The sequence below is a fragment of the Cetorhinus maximus genome, chromosome 22 (genome assembly GCF_964194155.1).
Source record: "Cetorhinus maximus chromosome 22, sCetMax3.hap1.1, whole genome shotgun sequence".
Taxonomy (NCBI): Eukaryota; Metazoa; Chordata; class Chondrichthyes; order Lamniformes; family Cetorhinidae; genus Cetorhinus; species Cetorhinus maximus.
The window spans coordinates 34,397,527-34,421,092 of record NC_135900.1 but is presented as its reverse complement, the minus strand read 5'-3'; the positions used below and the strand labels follow the sequence as shown (position 1 = coordinate 34,421,092).

The 23,566-nt window shown below is 41.1% G+C and overlaps 1 protein-coding gene across 9 annotated transcripts in view; it reads left to right on the top strand.

Annotated features, from left to right (window-relative positions):
• Nucleotides 1–23,566, top strand: part of foxp2 (forkhead box P2) — an 893,115-nt gene that overhangs the window by 60,260 nt on the left and 809,289 nt on the right. Inside the window, exon 2 of one of the 9 annotated variants that reach the window (XM_078568062.1) lies at nucleotides 23,007–23,096. The exons of 7 other annotated variants lie outside the window; for them this stretch is intronic. The gene's annotated coding sequence lies outside the window, so the exon portion shown is untranslated. One more of the 9 variants, XM_078568066.1, reaches the window with a different exon arrangement.

Genomic DNA, 23,566 nt, shown 5'->3' with positions numbered 1-23,566 from the left:
GGTAGAAACGCAGAGGATTTAAGAAGGTGAATTCCAAAGAATAAGGCCAGGACAGCTGACAGGTCAGCAGCTACAATTAAGTGGAGGAAGGCAGAAATACACAAAAAGCCGGAGTTGAAAGAACAGAAGGTGCAAACTGGAACATAAGACTGAAGGAGATTGCAGAGTGGGTAGCGTGAGTTGAAACTGGTAGTTCTTGTAAACAAGAGGAGGATTTTTAAGTTAATGCATTGGAGGTTACGAGGAGGCAGTGTTGGACATGGTTACTTGGTGTGCAGGATAATATGTAAACGAGGGAGTTTAAGGAGAGTTGGAAGTCTTCATTTTTGGGGCTGATGGTGAGGTCTTTGTTGAATTTGAGTCTGGAGGAAAGATAAACATTTCTGGAAGCAAAGTAGAAGAAGTGGACAAAAGAAAGACTTATATTTTACATAATGTGTTTCACAACAACTGGGCATCTCAGTCGAGCCAACAAAGCCCTTTCTGAAATGTAAAAAAAATGTCTCAAGGAAAGAAAGCAAGAGCTTGCATTTATATAGTGCATTTCACACTTTCAGGATATCAAAGCCCTTTCCAGTCAATTAAGTATCTGCCTGTAATGTGCACAGCTAACTCCCACAAACAGCTATGAAATAAATAACCAGATCACCTATTTTAGGTGTTAGTTGAGGGAAAACTGTTAGCTGTGACCATGGGAAAACTTTATTGCTCTTCTTCAAATAGTCCCATGGAATCTATTAACAACCATCTGAGATGGTAGTTGGGCCTGGGTCAATGTTTCATTTGAAAGATGAAACACACAATCAATGTTCCTACCAAACAGAGTGATTATACAGCAATCTTTATTGTACTGGAGTAAACAGGCAGTGCACGAAATATAATAACTAGAGAAAACATTGCATCTAACATAGCAGCACTTCCGCAGTACTTGAACCCACAACCCTCTGTCTTCGTGGTCAGTGCTACCATTGAGCTAATGCTGACACCTGGTGGGTCAATTGCCCCAGCTAAAATAAAACTAGTACAGCAATTGTATTCTCATACAACAACTGTGCTATTAGAATGCTGAATGATATTGCATGCATGTCCCACATATAAACAGAATGCACATAATTTGTTTGCAATTTGAGCATTTCTGAATTATTGGTTTCTTGACTCAATTAACTTGAGTATTCAACATTTTTAGTTCTGTATACAATGCTGGAAAGTAAATTGAAAATGGTAACTAAATCTCAGGAGTTAATCATAATTTAAGGCTTTTGGTTGGGTTATATTTATCATGATCATTGTCCCCATGATCATTGTCCCCATTTATTTTTCAGGTGGCAGCAGATGGTGATGATTCTGCTATTCTCATTTGCACCTCCCATATTTTTGTTTCTTTACCTGTCACTTTACTATCTATTTATGCCTTACTCCATCCATTTAATGGATGGATTGTCATTTAATCTCTCCTGCCTTCCATGCTTCCAAAAGGGAGTAGGCACTCCCTTTTATTCTTCCCCACTTCTGTTTGCAGCTTTGCTTTCCAATTCAAAAAAAAGAGCTCAGCTTCTGACCCCATATCGACTCCATCACAATTTCACTGGATTTCACGTGTCTCCATACGTACCTCAACCCCTCTGCTGTTGAAACCCTCATCCATGCTTTTCTTTCGTCCAGATTTGACTGTTCCAATGCTCTCCAAGCCAGTCTCCCATCTTCCACCACTCCCCACCCCAGCACTAACACTAAGCTTGTCCAAAACTCTGCTGTTCCATTTCCTAACACACCAAGTCCCATTCACCCATCACCCCAAACCTGCTGACCTACATTGGTTTCCGGACCATTAATGCCTTGATTTTAAAATTCTCACCCTTGTGTTCAAATCCCCCCAGGATCTCCCTCCTCCCTAACTCTGCATGCTACATTCCTTAAATTCTGGCCTCTTGAGCACCTCCCACTTCCTTTGCCTACTATTGTGCCTTCGATCATCTAATCTGCCAACTCTGGAATTCTCTTCCCAAACCTCTTTGCCTCTCTATCCCTTTCACCCTTTAAGACACAACTTAGAACCTACCAATTTGACCAAGCATTTGGTCACCTAACCTAATGTCTGCTGCTTTTGCTCAGTGTCAGTTTGTCTCATCACTTGGTTAAAGTGCCTTGGATGTTTTATTACATTAAAAGCACTATATGGAGCTATTGGGCTAACAGACCACTATATGTGCATCTGTTTGCTTCATGCACCTCTAAGATCTAACACTTGTCATAGAGTCATAGAGGTCCACAGCACAGAAAAAGGCCCTTCGGCCCATCGAGTTTGTGCCAGTCAAACAAGTACCTAACTATTCTAATCTCATTTTCCAGCACTAGGCCCATAGCCTTGTATGCCATGGCATTGTAAGTGCACATCCAAATACTTCTTAAATGTTATGAGGGTTTCTGCATCTACCACCCTTTCAGGCAGTGAGCTCCAGATTCCCACCGCCCTCTGGGTGAGAAAATTCTTCCTCACATCCACTCCAAACCTCCTGTCCCTTACCATAAATCTGTGCCCCCTGGTTATTGGTCCCTCCACCAAGGGGAAAAGTTCCTTCCTGTCTACCCTATCTATGCCCCTCATAATTTTATACACCTCAATAATCTCCCCTCTCAATCTCCTCTGCCCCAAGGAAAATAACCCCTGTCTATCCAATCGCTCCTCATAACTAAAACTCTCCAGTTCAAGCAACATTCTGGTAAATCTCCTCTGCACTCTCTCTAGTGCAATCACATCCTTCCTATAATGCAGATTCCAGAACTGCACGCAGTTCCAGAACTGTGGCCTAACCAGCGTTTTATACAGTTCCAGCATAACCTCCGTGCTCTTATATTCTGTGCCTCGGCTAATAAAGGCAAGTATCCCATATGCCTTCTTAACCACCTTATCTAACTGTCCCGCTACCTTAAGGGACCGGTGGACATGCACACCAAGGTCCCTCTGATCCTCGGTACTTCCCAGGGTCTTACCATTCATCGTGTATTCCCGTGCCTTGTTTGTCCTGCCCAAATGCATCACCTCACACTTAGCCGGATTAAATTCCATTTGCCACTGATCAGCCCATCTGACCAGTCCATCTATATCCTCCTGTAATTTAAGGCTATCCTCCTCACTATTTACCACCCCACCAATTTGGTGACTTTTGGGGGAGGATAACTTCTCTGAAACCATGGTAGCACCCCACCCTCGTAATCCAATTTATTTTTAAATTTCCATTTTTAGGCAGTCCATGCTGCTGTGCTGACTTGAACCCTCAGCCCCCATTGGTCCAGTTACACCCATCTGGAGGTTGGTGTGTATTATTAAGGGTAAGAGGAGTGTGGTGTAAAGATAAGTTAATTTTATATCTTTTGAAGATTTCTATGATGGCCAAGAGAAGTAGGGAGTGATCCTATGGAAGTCACAGGGAATCCTTGGGCTTCACATTTTTGGGTTTCTTGTGATCGTTTTGGACTTCCTTACTTTTTGCATGGTGCTATTCCTGTGGGTCCCTAGCAGTAACCTTCTGCCCTGCTCACTTGCTGGCACCACATCATTAATATCAGGTTTTGATGGGAGTCCAGCCTAACAGTTATATGAAGCCTGAGACTTAAAATAGCCACTTTCCTTTTAAAAGATCTTATGGGTTCTGTTTCCACCACAGTTTTTGATGGGGAATTCCATGTCCAAACAACTCTCTGCATATAAAGTTCACTCAACTTTTCCCTTTTATTATTTAAATGGCATAAAATTTTTGCCCACCAGCTGCAGACTAACTGAACAGGTTTTCCTGATTTAATTTATAAAAATCTGTCACAATTTTGAGCAACTCTATCAATTCCACTCTTAACGTTTTCTTTGTTCTAATGAAAAGAGCTCCTCCTGTTCCCTCATAAATGAAGCCTCTCCTCTTGTATCATCTCAGTGAGTCTGTTATTCACCCTCTCCATGGCCTTGACATCCTTCCTAAAGTAAAATGCCCTAAACTGGACTTGTTACTATGAGGTAATTGTGATTTCCAGTCAGTGCTTTCCACAACAATGTGAATGGGATTATGAATTTAAAGGGGTGGATAATTTTAGATGAAAATCCATATTCCACCAATCTGCCTCTACACTCCAGTCTTTCAAGTCTGTCAGTTCTTGGTGTGGACACTTTCTTGCCAGTAATCATTTGGACGCTACTTGTGTAAACAGGAGAACTTGTCATGGACTCAGCCCATATATTGCACATGAGTTGATGGCATTGTTGCCTATAACTGACATTAGTATGCATTTAAGCATATATGAAAAAATTAAACAATTTGTCTTTTGTAGGTGATTTACTCATGGAAATGGTATAATTTGGGCAAATTAGCTACAACTGATTGAACAGATTCGAGCACCAAGTCTGGATTACTCAACAGGAATACAAGCTGGCTTAAGATAAATTTATAGAATTGGGATTTGGTAATGCAGAGCATTGTTTCACAAAGTTATTCTTCTTGGCTATTTTATCTTAGGTTTTAGGACATCAATATTTTTAATATTTAAGATTTTAAATGACATCATCTTTCTTAACTTGAGGGAATGTCTGGGATGTTAAATTCCAGTTGCGTTACATCGCATCATTAAAACTAAGTGGAAGAATTGTTTGACATTTTTGAAACTTTATAAAGTTTTCTGACGTTGTGATGAATCAAATAATTGAATAGATTGCATTTAAATTATACTTCAATCATGAACTCATTGCAGCCATACCTCATCTCTTAAAAGCTGTTAATATTCTAGTGGTAAAATATACTAATAATTTTTAGCTTTTTTTGTTATTAAATTTAATTTAGTGATTTCATAATTGTACGGTATTCATATTATACAATGGTGCTTTATCTATGATGGTGAAAGTTTTAATGAATTTGAAGCACCAAGATCATGGATGTAAACTATTCATGGCCTTCAGCGTTAATGCTGAATGCATTAATGCTCAGATAGCATCTTCTATTTATTGGTGTTATTTTTGAACAGATTCTACAGTAAGGAAAGTTATATTTCTAGAATATATTATGTGATGAAATTATAAATAATTACACTTAATTGTGATATTTAGGCAGGCCTAAACAAGTGGAGCATTGAGACTTGAGCAGGTGAGACGGGGTTGGGCTTGTTGTGATTGACAATGACTTTAGCCACACTGGAGTAGTCTGTTGCAGCCCATCTTTTTTTTGAGGCTTCTCTTTAAGATCCATGATGATTATAATAAAGACAGTCCTCATTAGTTGTAGCATGTCATCATTCCAAATATACAACTTTGGTGTATTGTAAAAAATAAGTCCTAGTTGGCTGAACTTTTTATAGTTTACAGTATATACTTCATTGAATTGTGCTCTGGAAACAATAGTTTTTGATTAGAACTTGTCTAAAAACAAAGGGGAAAATTGCAACTTTTGATCAATCTTTGGCAAATTTATTTTAATATTTAATCCTGTTGGTTGAGTGATATTGGTACTGGGTGAAGTTATTTGATCTTAATTACACTTTTGCATTATGATATTTTTAAAAATGTGTAATATGTTATATTAATTTTGTCTAGTTTAACACAAATGTGTGCCATGTATGGAATTAGTATTTTACAATTATAACAATTGTTATTAAATCTCGTCATTATCATTAGCGCATCTATTTTATTACTTGTGGTATAGTTCAGTTTTACTTTATGATACAAGTTGCAAAACCTATTTGCGGAAAACAGATTTGTGACTTTAACATCTTATGACAAGCACATTATTCTGTGGAAAGAGCATCCAGCTTGGGGCTTGGGGCATATGGTGCTACCTTCTGCTAGCACAGCTCCAGAACAAGTCTCAACACTCATCTAGGGTCATGTACAGACTCAGGTTTGTTCCTGAAATCTGATTTTTGTGTTTGTATCCATCTATATGTATCTCTCAAAATTCAAAAGTCAAACTTAGACAATTGCTATAGTGGATCAGTGTCTGATTGCTTTTTAACAGATTTTAATTAATGGTGGTTTATACTTAATTTGTAAATTCCTATAAAAATTTTTATACTGTAATATCTGTATAAAATATACTACTCATAATAAAGGGATCTACCATATTGGTTAGGAGCCAGCGAGGTATCTTTTTCTTTACTGGTTTTTGATCTAAACTGTCACTTTTCAGCAAACAGTAGCACAGATGGTAGAGTTTTGAGAGCTCATCAGAGCCCAGACACCTCGGGGACAGCTGTTGCTGATAGACTTCTCCTACATGAGTTAGGTCAAGAGGAGTCAAACCTGTTACAACACCTGTTTTTTACATATGCAAATCTGTTGTTTTGCCATTTCATTAAACAAGGAAAGGCGACAGTCTCTTGTGGTTGCAAATGAGCCTGGAACGCAGCCCATTTGGAAAGGAATCTAGCAAAAAAAGACAACTGTGATTTTAGTACTATGGTTACAAGATGTTGCCTCTGTTGTGGGCATTGTTTCTGCAAGATTGCCTGCAATGTTTTATGAGCGAGCAAGTGTTTGCGGGTGGGGGGGAGGGGAGGGGGGGTGGCGGTGGCGGTGAGGCAGCATTTGTATTTGGAGGCAAGGAAAAGGGAAGGTGTTTGCTGTCATTGACTGTAGGGTAATTCTGAAATCTGACATGCCTAGAAGCTAATGGCTGCCATGTGGGGCTGCCACACACTGTATACCTCAGTTTCATCATCTGCTGAGCCTGCAGCATGATTTCCAGGCGCTCAAGCCTGCAACATGTCTACTTGGGTTTGGAGCTGATTGATCCACATTACATTACATGCTCAAGGGATGTTACACAGTAAGACATGAGTGATTAAAACATTTTTTAAAAAAAGAATTGTACAGGTATATTTAAAGTATTTGCTGCATTGAACAAGATTATTTTAAACTGTCAATTTGTCTTGGGTATTTTGGAGAACATTTTAAACCTTAAAACAAAATGTATTGACAAACAAAATCTCGGGTTAAATGTATTGAAATAAATGTTTTGTCACATGAATTTAGAACAAATGAATTAACAGTATATGGAAAATATTTAAGAAATTCATTTTAAACAATGCCAAAAGTGTGGATGCCTGCCCAGCAGCATTAATAAAATTCAATTGCTCAGTTTTCTGTTTTACTTCAAGAAAAGGGTCATTTCAAATAAGGGAGGTGGCAAGTGGGATTGTTTTTAGCAGACTGACTGGAGGTGTTATCTTATAAAGCCATAGATTGCTCTTGGAAGAATCAAAACATGAAATAAAGAAACAAATGTTGTAAGCTGTCATCATAAATTAAGTTATGCACTGTGAAATTGCTGCTAATTTTTTTTGTTCACGAGAGATGGTAGGACTATAAATACTGTGTGATAAAGATGAAAATAATATCAACCAAGCTGTTGATTGTGATAATGATTGTGATCTATAGGTTGCTAACAGGCTTGCCTTGTTTGATCAAGTGTCCACTTAGCTGTGACCAGCAGCTAAAGTCCCTTGGAGGCCTTTTGAAGCAACTTGTTGAACCCTTTTCTGACCTTCTGACCTTGCCAAATGACTTGCTGTGCTTTGACAGCTTGGATTGTCTGAAGGGAAATCTTTTTCTTTTGTTTGAAAGAGGCACATTAACTCTTGATGCACTGAGGAGTTGCCCACCCACTTTTTTCCTCCCCTCCTTCCTGGTTGGCACATGGATCCTGCTGAGTGTCTGCAATGTGTTAATCTCATCAGTTCTCATAGGCATTTCCTTTCCAAGGCAAATCTGATTTGTAGACATTTCTTTTCATAGCAGTATTAAATACCAAACTCTCCATGATAGGGAAGTTCATTAGAGACATGTCTTTGATGACAGTGCTTTGGTTTCAAATACCTTGAAGAAGCTTAAGAAGCCATTGTACTGTAAGCCCTCCTTGATGTCCCTTATTTAGATCTGCATAGTAAATCAAGGAAGGTAAATAACAAGGCAGCAGATGGAAGCAAAGAGATAAGGAAGAATTGTATTTGTATTTTGTTATGATGTTGACAGCTGCTAAAATTCACTAATCTAGTTAAACTGATATGCATTTCAAAGAAATCTAATTTAGCCTCAACTTGAAGGTATTGAGGATAAACTTCTTTTTATTCCTCCTTTTTATTATGTTCTTTGCTAATTTATCTACTCCAGATTTAACCTCGCACGCATAAAGCTGTATGCTTGTTGCAAGGGTCTTAAAATGGTCTGAAACAGTTATGTCTAGACGATGAATTGAGGATAATTGCATATCCTGCAGTGAATAGGGTAAGTTTAAAGAATATCTTTGTTCAACAGAATTGCAAAATTGATACAGATAAGGCACTTTCCCCCCTTTTTAAAAAGTGGTTGCCTATTTCCCACCACATCATCTCTGTGCAAAAGGACTATTATTTAAGAGATAACAAAATTATTGGATAAAATAATCAGACTTAGTAGCATTGTATTTCCTTTTATCCACAAGACCTCTTGGTTTGGTATTCTGTTGAATCTTTTTTGTGAATAAAAAGCCAATGAGTGGTTCTTTCAGTGTTCTTATTCAAAGAGACAGTGTTCAGACAGCCTTATGGCTTGCCAGCTGCCATCACTTGACATCCTTTAAAAATGAGATGGTTCTGTATCAAGGTTGATAAAACATATTGTTATGGCACTCTGCAGAGTTTTGGATGAATGCCATTTTCATTTTTAATTTAATACAATTTTTAAATAACCCAGCAAAATTTAAAATAATTTAACGTACTGGATCTGTGTTTTAATACATTAATAATTGTCTATCATGACAATTATTTTTTTCGGAAGCAAGCAACATATAGTGGTCATGTTTTTTTACTTTAAGGAAACATGGTGAAATTCAAGTTAGATACACATAAAAGGAATCTCCCATGGGAATATGTAGTATAATTGCACATTGGAGTAGGGATATGTGTTAGGGATACTTTAATATTTGAAGTGTAGCAGTATTAAGTAACACGGCAATATAGCACTTGACCTTGAAATGCTATCTGTATAACCAAAAGTATGCTAGAATAATACATGTTTCTTTCAATAAGGGACATCAAGGAGGGCTTGGAGAAATCCACTATTATAATTAAAACCCAAGTCCAACAGTTGTTTTAAATCAAGTCCCATAAATGCAACAAAAATAGGATTTATAATTGGAAAAAAACCCACAAAACTGCAAAGGCTGAGTTTCTAAAAACAATTAGAATATCAGAACAGTAAATGACTCCACAATATTTGACTACATCTATATGCTTAAAGATGCATGGTAAAAAGGTATTTTGATATTTTCCATCCCTTTAGTCATGTACCTGTTTTGATGACGGGTTCACATTGTTGCCTCTGGTGCTCCCCAAGGATCTATCCTTGACTCCTGTTTCTCATCTGCATGCTGCCCCTTGATGGCATCACCCAAAAACACAGCATTAGTTTTTATATGTATGCTGATGACACCCAACTTTGCCTCACCACCGGCTCTCGTGACTCCTCTGTTGTTGCTAAATTATCAAACTGCTTATCTGACACCTAGTACTGTTGAGCAGAAATTTCTTCCAATTAAATATGGGGAAGATGAAGCCATTGTCTTCAGTCCGCACTGACCTCTGTTCCCTCGCTACAGGATTCATCCCTATCTGGCTACTATCTGAGGCTGAACCAGACTCTTTACAACCTTGATGTCATATTTAACCCTGAGATGAACTTCCAGCCACATATCCGTGCCATCACTAAGACTGCTTATTTCCAACTCTGTAACACCCCTAACTCCATTCCTGCCTCAATCCATTTGCAGCTGAAACCCGTATTCTTGCTTTTTTGTTGCCTCCAGTCTCGACTATTCCAGTGCAGCCCTGGCCACCCTCCCAGACTCCACTTTTGAAAACTCGAGGTCCTCCAAAACTCTGCTGCCCATGTTATTATTCATACCAAGTTACTTTTACCCATCTATTAATCTATTTTGGCTCCTGGTTAAGCTACACCTCTATATTAAAGACACTAATTCTTATTTTCAAATCTATCCATTGTCTCCTCTGCCATACATCACCCCCCCCCCACCCCCCAACCCATTTCTGGAGTTTCCTTCCTAAATCCCTCTACCGGTCTTTAAAATGCTTCTTAAAATCTAGTTGTTTGACCAAGCTTCTGGCCATCTGCTGTGGTATTGCGTTATGTGGCCCTGTGACAAATTTAGCTTTACAATGCTCCTGTGAAGCACCTTGGGACAATTTTTGCATTAAAGGTGTTAGATAAATATATATTGTTTTGATGTTATAAAGCTCCACTGAATGTCTGGCAGTGATGGAAGACCTTCGACACCTCTTTGTCCTTTTGTCTGTGACATCTTTTGGTTATCTCTACCTATCACTGGCCCTCTATCCAGCTCTACTTGTCCGTCCGTCTCCCCCCCACTTAAACCAGCTTATATTTCACCTCTGATAAAAGCAAAGAACTGCGGATCCTGGAAATCCAAAACAAAAACAAAAACAAAAATACCTGGAAAAACTCAGCAGGTCTGGCAGCATCGGTGGAGAAGAGCACAGTTGACGTTTCGAGTCCTCATGACCCTTCAGTTGAAGGTCATGAGGACTCGAAACGTCAACTGTGCTCTTCTCCACCGGTGCTGCCAGACCTGCTGAGTTTTTCCAGGTGTTTCTGTTTTTGTTTTTGTTTTATATTTCACCTCTCTTCTATTTTTACTTAGTTCTGTTGAAGGGTCATTTAGACTTGAAACGTTAACTGTGCTCCTCTCCGCAGATGCTGCCAGACCTGCTGAGTTTTTCCAGGTATTTTTGTTTTTGTTATGGAAGACTAGTCAATGTTTTGTAAAAGAGAAAGCAATGGCAAATCTTGTCTCTAACTACCATTTAGCCATGCAAGTGAAACTCCAGGTAAAGGATCTGATATTCCAAAGGCATGATCTTATGAAGATATTAGTTTTCTATGAAGTTTATATTCCATTCATTGGGAGAATGAGATCATAGCTTTCAATGGTACATCCATCACTTACAGAGAAAAGGCTATTTGTCAAAAAAAAAGCTGTTAAACATCTCCTTTTTGCTGAAGATCACCATTGGATCCTATATTCAAGTCCTTATTGTCCTGTGGATTGGAATCTGGTTTAATTTCAAAACAGTTCTTTCCCTTTACTATTCTGTTTTGCTGTTATCTACCATCAACAGTTGTAATTTTGAGTAGCTAATCTGCCCCTAGCCCTTTGCCAGTGGCGCTGTAGAACTAGTCCACAGGAGGTTAGTGTTCTAAATTTTCCACCCTTCTGCTTTGTGCCTTCCCACAAAAGAGTGGGTAAAAGTGGAAACACAACAGATGAATGAGTTTAGACACCCTACTAAGTGACATTACTCATTGGGATTTAAAGTAAAATTGTTGCCAATTTGAGAAAAGCTCATATAGGATTATATGCAGAGATTGCTTCTGACTTCATTGCCTGAGTTGGGGGAAAGTCAACTTATCATCACCTTTTTGCAAGTAAAATGCAGGTGGGCCTGAAACTCATTGAACAACCTACACTTTTTAAATAGATGTCAAGATCTTTATGCTTTACCAATTCTGGCCTCTTGTGCATCCCTAACTTGCATCACTCTGCCATTTATAGCCATGCTTTCAGGTACCTTGCCCTTAGCTCTGGAATTCCATCCCTAAACTTTTACATCTCTCTTCATTATAAGGTGGTCCTTAAAATCTCTCTCTATGATCAAGCTTTTAGTCAGCTCTCCTAATATCTCCTTGCACTGCTCTGTGTCAAATGTTGCTTGATAACACTCCTGTGAAGTGCCTTGGGATGTTTTCAGGTGCTATATAAATGCAAGTTCTTGTCTGGCAGCAGTAGTTTGGAGCTTTCTAAGAGGTCTATGCCTGTAGTAAATTTTAGTGCATTATGGTTTGATCCATAGAGTATACCTGCATTTGTTTCTCTACCTCTCACTGCTGCCAACCAGGGTTCACCTATGAGCCAAACCCAATGTTCCATCACAAAAACAGAATTACCTGGAAAAACTCAGCAGGTCTGGCAGCATCGGTGGAGAAGAAAAGAGTCGACGTTTCGAGTCCACATGACCATCCACAGTTCTGTCAAATTCTGGGTTATTGAGAAAGAGAGGGAACCTATTCAAGACACAGTGGAATTTGGTAAACAAAGACAGATTACCTCCCCATATTTGTAGTGGTTTTTATTCAAATTGTTTTAGTAACCTGGAGTGGGATTCAGGTGATGAGAGGGGTGGGACCAATATCAAACCCCTCAACCTTGACAGGATGAGGCCCAGTTGATTTTTGACTCCTGACCTACATTTGAATGAATCCGATCAGCTGTTCACCCAAAACAGGTGGCAACTGGCCAGCGGGTCAGAGTGGAAATTTGGTGGCAGGGACCCTGCTGGTCAGCAGAAAAGTTAGGCTCGCCAGCAAGATGGTAAGCCACAGAGGGAGTTTTGGGGAGGAAGGAATGGAACCTGAAGCAGGGGAAACCTAAACTTTTATTGTAGCGCATCTGGGAGGAGCACTCTGCTTCTCCTGGCCCCAGAAGATATGCATACTTTATGGCCTTTTCTGGTCATGGATCATCTTCCTGTTGCCTTCACTGGGCAGGAAAGCCACAATGGGGGTAGAAAAGAAAACTAGGTTTTTTCCCCAACTAATTCGGATTATGCTGTGATGTTTCAAAAATAAAGACAATTACATGTAATAAATGGAAAACGTGAAATCCTTCAGAAATTTCTAACTTTGTCATTATAGAGATAGTAGCTGAAGATTTCATCAAAAACATTAACAATTGTAGATTATTTGTATCTGTCCTATTTTAGAAGAAACGGTGAGTAAATTGTAATTTTCTGTATTTTTTCTTATCCTTATAGGCATATTGCCTTGGGCATCGTTGTTCTCATTGATAAGAACTAACTTAGAAATAAAAAATATCATTCTGGGATTTAGGATGAATAAGAGTGTCAATGAAAGGTACATCTTAAAAATTAAGACAATTACCTTTAAGGCAAGTAATTTGCTCTACATCATATACCTCATCATCACCCCTGTCCTCACTGACTTAAATTAACTCCCAAGGCAGAATTTAACCCAGGTGATGTGGGTCTTGCTGGCTGGCTGTAGAGCCAGCGAGAACCCCACATTGCCCCCTTTTGGAAAGGCCTGCTGTATTAAGTGCCAATAAAGCACATAAATAACCAGCAGTGGGCCTTCCCTGGGATTAAAGAACCCGGAGACGGAAATCCTGCCCCCCAGAGCAGCAGGCCAATCAGAGCCCAGAAGCTCTTCATTGCAGCCAGTGACACTGGGAGTGATGGTAGCTGCTGGTAATGCATTCACCAAAGGGCCAAGATCAAGATGGATCACAGGTAAGTGAGGGTGGGATGGGAGTTGCAGGGAGGGGTTGGCTGGTTGTGGGAGGGGGAAGATAGGCAGAGGGTTGCAAGAAAGGGCAAGGGGTGGCTCTGAGGGTTCCCCCCCCCCCCATCCCCCCGTCATCTCCGCCTCTCTTCTCCATCCCCCTCCTCCTTCCCAAAATTAGGTCCATCAATCAGGCACTGAATGCCAGACAATGAGGGACCCCCTCAACCCACTGCTTCCTGCGTGGCAAATGCCCTGCCCACTGCTGCTATTGAATCAGTGGCACAAGCTAAGGACCGTAAATGGGCATTAATTGCCCACTTAAGGGCCTCAGTTGGTTTTGGGGCAGGAAAGCAGTCCTTGAGCCTTCCGACACCGAACTTAATCAGGGCAGAGTTGGGAAGGCGGCGGAGTCCCCACACCATATCCTCCAGCCCAATTAAATGCCTCCCTGTCTCCAAACTCACCTTGGGAGGGCATTATATTCCACTCCCACTCTCTAAATTCCTCAAATTTAAGGTGGTCATTGTTATGTTTAAAGCACCTTCATTGTTTTGTCTCTGTGTATCTTTGTAACCTCCTCCATCCTGAACTCTCTATTTCTGTGACTCTGCTGTTTTGAGATTCCTCCCAGCTGAAGGCGGAAGAGATGATGTTGGTTTTAAATGAGAGGGGCTTAGTACCTGAGTTAAGGGAACCATTTATAATGTCTGCAAGAAGGGAAATTGGGTGGTCAGTAGTTTAATGAGAGAAAGGGTGTCAAAGGAGCAGAAAGTGGGTCTTATGGACTAAAGGAGTTTTGGGAGGAGTTGGAAGAAAAAGTAGAAAAACATGCTAATTCAGGTTCTAGGGCAGAGTTTAACGGGTTGTTTGGCATGGTAGGTAAAGGGAATTTGACAATGTATTTACGAAAAGTAAAATTTATGTATTTGAAGGTGTCATCGGAGAGTCAAATCAGGGAAAACAGCAAAAATATGCAAGAATTGCTGCGTTTCCACAGTTGGTGATGTAAATAGAGAGAAATGTTAAATCACTCCAAAGCCAGATGTTGAAGTAGGAAACCAGGTGCCAATCTCTTTACTTAATACCAGATTTATTTGTAGAATGCAACATTATGTACATCTGCCTCCTCCCTAACCAACACTCAGCGCCCCAGCAGTATTTCTTTATAGTGCTATTTTCATGACCATCAGATATCTCAGAGCACTTTTCAGACAATGAAATACTTTTGAAGAGCAGTCACTGTTGTAATAGGAGAAGACCTTCAACCTGGTCAGTCTTGCTCCATCATTCAATTTTTTTTAAGGGTATCTTCACAAACATTTCTTTTCCCTTTGGGGAATAGTGAGGAGTTGGTGGAAGGATTCCTGGGCTGATTATCAGCCTGTTGAACCACGTCATGAGCACTCCTTCTGTGGCCACCGAGTTTTGTTATGAAACTTGCCTAGTGTTAGGAATGGTACCACTGCACCACAAGACTTCCTAATCAGTCTTTCTTTATACTCTTTTGAGCAAACTAAAACCAAATTAACTAATTAACAACCCTTAAACCACCTTGCTGGGAGTGAGAGCAGAGTGGACCTGAAGGAGACATTTGGGAGCTGAGGAGCGCCTATAAATACAGACTGGGGATTGCAGAGCAGCCTACCATGTCGGGAGTCAGAGCAGAGCCAAGGAGCGCACCTGCGGGAGACAGTGGGGAGCTGAGGAACGGACCTGTGGGAGACAGTGGGGAGCTGAGGAACGGACCTGCCGGAGACAGTGGGGAGCCGAGGAACGGACCTGCCGGAGACAGTCAGTAGACAGTGGGGAGCCGAGGAACAGATCTGTGGGAGACAGTCAGTAGACAGTGGGGAGCCGAGGAACGGACCTGCAGGAGACAGTGGGGAGCCGAGGAACGGACCTGCGGGAGAAAGTGGGGAGCTGAGGAACGGACCTGCGGGAGAAAGTGGGGAGCTGAGGAACGGACCTGCGGGAGACAGTCAGTAGACAGTGGGGAGCCGAGGAACGGACCTGCATGAGACAGTGGGGAGCCGAGGAACGGACCTGCCGGAGACAGTGGGGAGCCGAGGAACGGACCTGCGGGAGACAGTGGGGAGCCGAGGAACGGACCTGCCGAAGACAGTGGGGAGCCGAGGAACGGACCTGCTGGAGACAGTCGGTAGACAGTTGGTAGACAGTGGGTCGCTGTTTCAACTGCTGTGAGGCTGCAGTCGGGAGGAAGAGAAAAAAAGCAATTGTGACATCACAGGAAGCTAGTAAGTTGGTTGGCCGGTAAGTGCTCAGTCTAAGGTACAGTGTGTGAGAAGCCAGCATGGGGCAGGCGAGTTAAGGTGGATCTATAAATAAAAAGAACTAAAACTTTAAAATAATAAACCAAAGTTCAAAAACTTTAAAATTAAAATTAAACAATAAAGATAAAAAAGCAATAAAAATAAAGTAATTTAAACAAACATCTGAAACACACACCTTGTAGTTAAGCATATAACCTTTAGTTGTCAGTGGTACTAGCATTCAATAAACACAGTAAATTGCAGCATACATAGGAAGAAAATAATTAAAGTAAATTAACTAAATAACATAAGTTAGAATGGTGGGAAGGTGTTATGTTGCAGCTGTGGATGTGGGATATGGGATACCAAGGCGATCCATGATAAACACATCTGCAGGAAGTCTAAGCAGCTTGAGGAATTCCAGATCAGGATTATTGATTGGAAGCCAAAATGCAGACACTGCGCAACATTAAGGGAGGGGGGGAAATACCTGTATACTTTGTTCCAGAAGACAGTCATACCTCTTAGAAGAGGGTCATCTGTTTTGGTCAGCAGTGAGGGATAGGAGGATGTGACTTGTCAGTGAGGCAGGTAATGGGACCGAGCAGACAGTAGTGGAGGAACCTCAGACTTTGCAATTGTCAGACAGGTTTGAGGTGCTCACAACCTGTGAGGATGAAAGCGAAGTCTGCAGGTTGGATGAGCTGGCTGGCCATGGCACTGTGGTACACGAAGCCATTCAAGCAGGGGAAGCAAAAAGGAATGTAGTGGTAGTAGGGGATAGAATAGTGAGGGGGGATTGACACTCTTCTCTGAAGCAAAGAGCAAGAGTCTAGATGGCTATGTTGCCTGCCTGGTGCCAAGGTTCAGGACATCTGCTCATGGCTGGAGAGTAACTTGCAGTGGGAGGGGGAGAATTCAGTTGTCGTGAGCCACGTAGGTATCAATGACATAGGTAGAACTAGGAAAGAGGTTCTGCAAAGTCAGTACGAGGAGCTAACTACCAAATTAAGAAGCAGAACCTCAAAGGTAATAATCCCTGGATTATTACCTGAGCCGCGTGCAAATTGGCATAGGGCAAATAAGATTAGACAGACAAATGCGTGGCTCAAAGACTGGTGTGGGGGAAGTGGGTTCCGGTTTGTGGGGCACTGGTATCAGTACTGGGGAAAGTGGGGGCTGTACCTTTGGAACAGTTTACACCTGAACTATGCTGGGATGAGTGTCCTTGCAAATTGCATAACTAGGGAAGTGGAGAGGGTTTTAAACTAAACAAAAGGGGTGACGGATCAAGCTTGAGTAGAGGTACCAATTCAAGGTGTAGAGCCAAGACAGGAAAACAAAATATTAAATGAGAAATGAGGGTCAGGAAGGGACAGACAGGAAAAAAAGCCTAAGAATACATCAACAGTCAAGACTAGATGTTACAAAGGTAATAAAAAGACAAAACTGAAGGCTGTCTATCTGAATGCACATAGCATTCATAACAAAGTAAATGAATTGATAGCCCACATTGAAGTAAATAAATATGATCTGATAACAATTACGGAGAAATGGCTGCAGGACGACAAAGATTGGGTCCCTAATATTGAGGGGTACATGACATTCAAGAATAATAGAAAGATAGGTAAAGGTGGAGGGGTAACACTGTTAATCAAATAGGGCATTGATGCAGTAGCTAGAGATGACCTTGGTTCAGGAGAGCAGGATGTAGAATCGGATTGGGTGGAGATGAGGAATAGTAGGGGGGGGGGGGGGGAAGTCATTAGTGGGAGTGGTCTAGAGGCCCCCTAACAGTAGCCACAACGTAGGACAAAGTATTCAAGAGAAAATATTGTGTGCTTGCGATAAAGGGATGGCAATAATCATGGGTGATTTTAATCTATACATAAACTGGAAAAATCAGATTGGCAGTAACAGCCAGGATGATGAGTTCTTAGAATGCTTTTGAGATAGTTTCTTAGAGCAGCATGTTCTGGAACCAACCAGAGAGCAGGTTACATTAGCCTTGGTACTGTGTAACATGACAGGATTAATTAATGACCTCAGAGTAAAGGTACCTCTAGGTAGCAGCGACCACAATATGACCGAATTTTACATCCAGTTTGAAAGGGAGAAGAGTGGGTCTAAGACTAGTACCTTAAATAAGGACAACTATGTGGGGATGAAAGCTGAGCTAACTGAAGTGAACTGGGAAACTAGGCTAGAGGATAGATCAATAGAGAAGCAGTGGCAGACATTTAAGGGGATATTTCAGAGTATTCAGAATAAGTGCATTCCTATTACAAAGACAAATTCTAAGGGCAGGACCCACCATCCATAGTTAACAAAAAAAGTTCAGGAAAGCATTAAACTTAAAGAAAAAGCGTGCAACTCCGCAAAAATGAGTGGCACGACAGATAATTGGACAGAATGTAAAGAACGGCAGAGAATGACTAGAAGGTTAATCAGGAGAAAGACAGAGTATGAGAGGAAGCTAGCTAGAAACATAAAGAAGTGGATAGCAAGAGTTTCCACAGCTATTTAAAAAGGAGAAGAGTAAGTAAAGTGTGTTGCTCCTCTAATGAGTGACAGTGGGGAGTTAATAGTAGATAATAAGGAAATGGCAGAAGAAATGAACAAATATTTTACTTCTGTGTTCAGTATAGAGGATACAAAAAACATTCTAGTAATAGCTGCAAATTAGGAGGTGAACAGGAAAAAGGAACTTGGTGAAATTGAAATCACTAGGGAAACAGTACTGAGAAAATTGATGGAGCTGCAGGCTGGGAAGTCTCCCGGTCCTGGTAGACTACTTCCTAGGATCTTAAAGAGGTGGCTAATGAGGTAGTTGATGTGTTGGTGTTAATTTTCCAAAATTCGCTGGATTCTGGAAAGGTTCCATCAGATTGGAAAGTAGTAAATATAATCCCTCAGTTCAAGAAGGGAGGGAGGCAGAAAACCGGAAACTATAAGTCAGTTAGCTTGTCATGGGGAAGTTATTAGAATCGATCATTAAGGAGACTATAGCCAAGCACTTGGAAGAGCTCAAGGCAATCGGGAAGAGTTAGAATGGTTTTGAGAAAGGAAAATCATGTTTAAGCATTTTATTGGAGGTTTTTGAAGGAATAACATGCTCAGTGGATAAAGGGGAGCCTGTAGACGTACTGCATTTGGATTTCCAGGAGGCATTTGATAAGGTGCCAAATCAAAGGTTATTAAGGAAAATAAAAGCGCATGGTGTAGGGGATAACATATTAGCATGGATAGAAGATTGGCTGGCCAGCAAAAATTATGCATAAATGGGTCTTTTTTGGATTGGCAGGATGTGACGAGTGGAGTCCCACAGGGGTCTGTACTGGGACTTCAAGTTTTAATGATTTACATCAATGACTTTGATGAGGGGAGTGAAGACATGATACACAAAGATAGGTAGGAAAGTATGTTGTGAAGAGGACATGAAGTTGCATTTGGATAGAGATAGGTTGTGAGTGGGAAAAGATCTGACAAATGGGGTTTTAATGTGGGAAAATGTGAAGTTGTTCACTTTGACAGGAAGAACAAAAAGGGAGAGTATTACTTAAATGGAGAGCAGTTCTGCATAATTCTGAGGTGCATAGCGTTCTAAGTGTTTTAGTACATGAGTCACAAAAAGTTGGTATGCAGGTACAGGAAGTAATCAAGAAGGCTAATGGAATGCTATCCTTTATTACGAGAGGGATTGAGTATAAAAGTAAGGATGTTATGCTTCAGTTGTACAGGGCATTGGCGAGACCACACCTTGAATACTGTGTGCAGTTTTGGTCTCCTTGTTTAAGGAAGGATGTAAATGCATTGGAGGCAGTTCAAAGGAAGTTTACTAGATTGATACCTGGAATGAGTGGGTTGTCTTATGAGGAAAGGTTGGACAGACTGGGCTTGTTTCCATTGGAGTTTAGAAGAGTGAGGGGTGATTTGATTGATGTATACAAGACCCTGAACGGCGTTGACAAGGTGGACGTCGAAAGGATGTTTCTACTTGTGGGTGAGTCCAGAACTAGGGGGCACTGTTTTAAAATTAGGGGTCGCCCTTTTAGCACACAGATGAGGAGAAATGTTTTCTGAGGGTTATGCAACTTTGGAACTCTGCCTCATAGGGCGTTGGAGGCGGGGTCATTGAATATTTTTAAGGCAGAGGTAGATAGATTCTTGTTAGGCGAGGGAATCAAAGGTTATTAGGATTAGATGCGAATGTGGAAATCGAAACACAAGATGATCAGCCATGATCTTATTGAATGGCAGAGCAGGCTCAAGGGGAAGAATGGTCTATTCCTGTTCTTATTTCTTATGTTCTTAAAGGGCCAAGTCTGTCTTTTTACTCTTGACTATCCAAAGACAAATAAACCACCCCATAAGGGGAAGTGTCTCTTTATACTCTAGAGTAAATGAGAATATTACGATCGGTGTGGGAGGAGTGCGTGAATTAAAGCCCCACTAGTCTGCAGTACCATTAATTTAAATGTTTAATTTTCTCACCGAAATGGCCAATTGGGTACCTATACTTCTAGTGCCTAGAAGAAAAGAGACTCTGACCAGGCTTCTTTCAAAAGCCCAATGCTTAATTTATTTTAAAGCAAAACTTCTTTTAACAAGTTGCAAGTACTGATTGACACGCAATTGTAATCAGGAAATATAACTGTCTATCTCTTCCTAAAGAATTCCCCCAGCGCGCACACAGACACACACACAGACAAACAAAGGATGGGCATTATAAGATAAAGGATAAAGTCCGTAGAGTCTCGACGCTGTCGACCTGGAGTTCTCTTGTGTGAAGACAGGCTGCTGGTCCCAGTGGATGTCTGGAAGTTTTCGCCAACTGGTCTCAGCTTTGTAGGTCCAAATGCAGACTGGTTACACTCAGATGAGGGTTCTCTGGCTATGGGTTGATAGCTACACACAATTTTAGGCAAGGCCGAGAGAGGGAGCCAACTAGTCTTCCATCCTCAGCTGTCCCCCAACAAGCAGGTTCACAACTAAAGCTTTTTCCCTCTCACCCATGTGATTTCCAGCAAGTTACCAACGTTCCTTTTCAGTTTTTTCTCCATCAATTTAAGCGATTGTAGTTCAAAACAAACAACCAAATCTTCCTCCAGTACCATAGAGGTCAGGTGATTTCTTGGAAGAGTCCTGCTTGCTGACAGTTCCAAGGTGAACTCATGATCACCTTTTTGAAAAAAAATCCAGGTTAACATCAAATGTCCAAATCATGCCATATTCATCCATTTTGTTAAATAAAAATTCAGTCTTGGGAGATATGATTCTAACAAGAAACAAATGAACTAATTAACACCCCATGAAGAGTCACTGTAACAAAAATAAAAACTTTTAAAGGAAAATTATTTAAATTCAAATAATTTTTTTTGGTGGGGGAGGCAGGGAGATGGTGTGCTCCATCCCCTGTAATGCCCACCATTCGCAGAAGGCCTCAAGTTTACCGGTGGGCACAATGTGCTGCTTGTCCAGGTGTGTAACCTCGGAAGAGAAGCAGTTGGGTCAAACAACCCCCTCAACTGCCTGCTGCCTGTACCTGTTTATGGACACCTTGACCAGGCCCAGGAGCAGGCTAATAAGGAGGTCTTCCAATCTGCCTGCCCCCCTCCACATCGAGTGGCCAAAGGTCAGGAGCGTAAGACTGAAGTGCAACCAATAGGAACAGCCCCCTCAAGTAGTCATAAAAGGGTTGCAAACTTGCAAAACCTATTTGCACATGGAATGCTGATTCCTCAATGCCGTAGGAAATGTGGATGGCCTGTGATTCCATGAACAATCTTCATCTTCTGTTGCACAGGGCTCTCATAACATGGCTGATTCTTAAAAGTCCTAGCAAGCCAATCAGTATTCAGGAAGGGCTTTTACCACCATCTTCTTAAGAAGAGCAATTAGGGATTGGCCATTTTTGGTCTCGCCTTTTTTTCCCCTCCCCTTTGGTGAATAGTGTGGAAAGTTGGTGGATTCCCAGACTGATTATCAGTCTGTTGAACCAAGTCATGAATGCTGCTTCTGTGGCCAACAAGTTCTGGCCAGAGCTTCTGGGCTACAGGTAGGGAATCTTTTTATAGCGATGGTAGAGGCTCCAATTTCTTTCCATCACATGACTGGGCAGGAATCTCTCCCATTTACAAGTTGATACTCAACTTGTTTGGCTGCATTATGAATGCACCTTCCTTGACCATCAAGACCTGGAATGGGACTTGAGGCAGGGATGCTACCCACTGTGCTACAAGATCAATCTTTCTTTGTACTCTTTTGAGTACACCAAATGGACAAAGGAACTAATAATATAATTAACAAATTAACTGCCTCCTAAAGGGGCAAGCCTTTATATGTGCTCAAGATACTTAATCAGTCAATGCCCGTCGCCTGCATGTCCTTAACCTTGATAGTACAATTAACAAGGAATGCTAATCTCCGAAGCGCAGCAATTAAAATAATTTGAGCATGTTCTGTGGAAATGGAAAGAGGTATTTGATTATTGAAACAAATAGAAGGGGGCAGAAAATTACTGAAACAGAAATTCCATTTTAACACAGCTGGCTTGTTTGGGTTGGAATGCCAGCAAAAACATACAGGCAGAGCTGTCCCTTCAATAATTATGTTCTGCTAGAGTAGGAGCAACAAAGGAGGTTTGTTATACTTTGGGCTGGGGCCCTCCTGCCTCTCAGTGTACAGCAAGGGGAGTTGGTTAATCAAGTGAGTTTACCTCCTCTGTCTGTAGATCATGGATGCAGATGAGAAATGTTTTCAGACTTGAGGAAGCTTGTCAGGAAAAAAGGTTGTTTGCAGTTTTCCACGAAAATTAAATATATTTTCACGCAGCAATGGTGACACGGGCACAACCTCTGCATCTTCTCACATTTGCACTTTCATATGAATAATGTTTCAGCTTGAAATTGAGTGGCACATAAAATTACCTTAAATGACACACAATGTTGTAACACCAAGTCAAAATGCCACCTGAAACCACTGCTCAGTCACCTATTCACACAAAATGGGGTGTGAGGTGCAATAGTACTTTTTTTTTGTCAATGTTTATATTTAAATCAGAAGGCTACATACAACCAGAGCATACTTGACTATAAGCAGGCTCTAAATTTTGAATTGGCATGAGTTGATCCTTAAATTGTAGGCATTGAGAAAATAGAGGGCGTAGGCCAGGGAGAACTTGGCTGCTTGGTGGAAATCCTATAGGGAAATCATCTTATTAACTTCTTTGTGCTCCCTCTTTAAATTCACTCACTCACTCACTCACTCACATGCAGGTGCATTAGTCTGGTGTCACTTGGCACTCAAATGTTGTGCCATTGGGACTGTATGTGCTGCCATTTAATGCCAGCACCATAGTAACACATATTCCTTTTCTTTTTGTGTAGGGACTTCCCAAGATGATGTCCCTGCCACCAGACACTAGCAGGAGGCTGCGCCATCTCATGACCATGGGTCATATACTCCTGAGCATGCAGGTACCTGCTCAGATATATGCACCTCAGGGGAATTAGATGGAGAGAATCGGGAGAGAGAAACTGGTGAAGCATACAGCAAAAATAAGAAGGAACAAATGGAGGTCACTGCCTAGGAGCAGAATATCCTGGATGGCCAGGCTGAGCTGTTCCTCTACTTTAAATACACAGGTTCTTACTAAATGAGAGGCAGCTTGGGTGGGGAGTGGGTGCTAGGTTATCTATGTATTGGAGCTCAGTAATAAGCAAAGGAACTTCAGGCACTTCTTTGAGAATGCTCAGAGTCCCCTACAAGGTATTTCAGAGACAATACACAACTGCTATTTTAAATTTTATTCAATTATGTAAAAGGATTGTGGAAACATGCAGGCTACCACAGAACCAGTGGCAACTCCAAAGACATCTGCTGGGCACCTCTGATGGTAGAGGTCCAAAGCACACTTGTACTTTCCCTCAGAAACATGATGACTGAG